Source organism: Alexandromys fortis, unplaced genomic scaffold (assembly GCF_014885135.2).
Source record: "Alexandromys fortis isolate MF-2015 unplaced genomic scaffold, M_Fortis_MF-2015_v1.1 scaffold_158, whole genome shotgun sequence".
Taxonomy (NCBI): Eukaryota; Metazoa; Chordata; class Mammalia; order Rodentia; family Cricetidae; genus Alexandromys; species Alexandromys fortis.
Window position 1 is genome coordinate 308,085 of NW_026068039.1, and position 2,605 is coordinate 310,689.

Consider the following 2,605-nt stretch of genomic DNA (forward strand, 5'->3'; position numbering starts at 1 on the left):
AATAGTAACTGATTGTGGGTTTGGTTTGCATTTCTCAGATCGTTATAATCACTCTTCATTGGTAAACTGAAAAAAAAAAAAAAGGATCACCATGGAAACAGACCTCTGGGCATGGCTGCAAGGGGGTTTCTGGATCAGGCTAATTGAGGTGGAAAGACAGGCCCTAAATGTGGGTGGTGCCATTCCATGGGATGAGGCCCTAGACAGAATAAAAAGGAAAAAGCCAAGGCATAGAGGCACACATCCTTAATCCCAGCACTAAGGAAGCAGAGGTAGGCATATCTCTATGAATTTGAAGCTATCCTGGTCTACACAGCAAGTTCCAGGCCATCCAGGGCTATACAGCAAGTCCTTGTCTCAATAATAATAATAATAATAGAAGGAGGAAAGGAAAGGAAAGGAAAGGAAAGGAAAGGAAAGGAAAGGAAAGGAAAGGAAAGGAAAGGAAAGGAAGAGGAAGAGAGGCAAAGAGTTGAGCTTCAGAGTTTGACTGTTTGACTCTGCCTTCCGGCTGTGGACACTCATGACCAGCTGCCACACCCTCCTGCCACCGTGCATTCCTTTCCATGGTGGACTAGACCTTCAAACCAACAGCTGAAATAAAGCGATCCCTCCTTACGTTTCTGTCAGGCCTTCACCACAGCAATGAGATGAGTACATGGCCCATCACTTATTAGTGGAGTTGGGCGACCTGCTGGCCACCCCTCCGTCTCCTCTTGAGAAATATCTGTTTACACCTATGTGGTCTTTTAATTAGCTGTTTGGGCTCTTGGAGTATCGCTTATGGACTTCCACAGGTACATGGATGCCAACCTTGCCAGGTGGCGAACACAAACCTCTCCACCTTTCTCAAGGCTGCTTCTTCAGACGCTCCTTGTGTGGTGGGACCTGTCTCTTTGGGAGGGGGGCTGTTTCTTATTTGGGAATCTCAAATCATGCACCCGGATTGCACTCAGCTTCCAGTCTTCCCATGTCTGCATCCCTTCCTCCGTGACTTCCCCCCCAAAAAAGGAAACAAAATTAAAAATGAGCCCATTTTGTGTGGTCTGCATATTAACTGGAGCATGGCCAAGGGAGGATGAGTCTTTTTCTGCCTGCATCCGTGACAGAAGCCATCAGCTGAGGAGAGCGGTGAGGTGGGGAGCAATGTGATACTAGATCTCCTGAGTCCACAGTACTGCCTGCTCCACAATGCTGAGGGGCGGGGCCTGCTCTACAGAGAGGGGCACACCCACTTCTCCCATGTCCACAGCACCATAGGCACTGCCCTGCAGCTGCCACCGAGGTTAGGACCAGCTCTCTTGTGCCCATAGATATTAACAAGGCTTCCGGTGGCAGTCCAGACCACGAGAATCCATGTGGGCTTCTGTAGTAACACAGACATCAGCATGGCCCTGGACCATATCAGGACCCTTGACCCACTCAAAGCCCTAGTGGCTGCATGGACCACAAGCCTCAACATGGTCTCTGGTAGTTACATATGCCACTCACATCAACAGTGTGGCTCGTTGGGTGGCTTCTGGCCACCCAATGGACATGGGGGTAACGCTTGCTTGGGTCAGGTTTTTGTTTTGTTTTGTCTTGTTTTTGAAGACTTGTCTGAACACCCCTGGGCTCCTCAGCATTTTTCCTCTGGTTTCTCCTCACGGTTTTAAACTTTCACATCTTATATTTATGTCTTTAATTTATTTCATGTTGGTTCTTGAAAGTAGTGAGATTTAGAGCTATAGATCCATGCCTCGCACATGGACCTACAACAGAATTTACTTTTATGGTCTCTATCCTATTCTTTGTCTCGCTGATGATTTTACTGTGTTGTCCATGTTGTTTTGATTATGATAGCTTTGTAATATATTTTTAGGTAACATGATGTAGTATTTCTGCTTAGTTCCTTTGCTCAAAATTGTATTACTGTTGGTATCTTTCATAGTTCCAAACAAGTTGCATGATTTTTTTCCATTTCTGTGAAGAATGTCATGGGCATTTTCATTAATAGCACATTGACATTGCATCTACAATTTGGTAGTATAGACATTTGAACAATATTGATTTTTATAATCCATGAACATGGGATGCCTTTCTGTTCTTCATGTCCTCTTCAGTTTTTTTTTCCATCAGTGTTTTATAGTTGCCACTGTAGAGTCTGTCTCCCACACACTGGTTAAATTTCTTCCTCCAGAATCTTCTTTACATCCATCACAGAACAGATTGCCTCCTTGATATCTTGTTTAGATAAAAAAAAAAAAACTGTAGGTACACAGCAAGAATGCCAATGTTTAAAATATTTATTTATGAGTCCAGGTGCCTGCAAAGGCCACAGACAGCAGACTCCTCCTCTGGGAGATGGAGTTGCAAGTGGTTGTGAACAGCCCAGTGTGGCTATTGAGAAATGAACTCTGGTCCTCTGCAAGAGCGTATGAGCTCTTAACCATTGAACTGCCTCTCCAGCCATGGGGCTGCTGAATTTCAATGATGCTTTTGTATATTGAATTTTTCCTGGGTCCATTTTATTAGATTTAATTTATAGTCTCCATATTTCAATTTGCTCACTTGCAAATTTGGATCAGTAAATTTATCAGGAATTATCAGGAATTCACACACACAA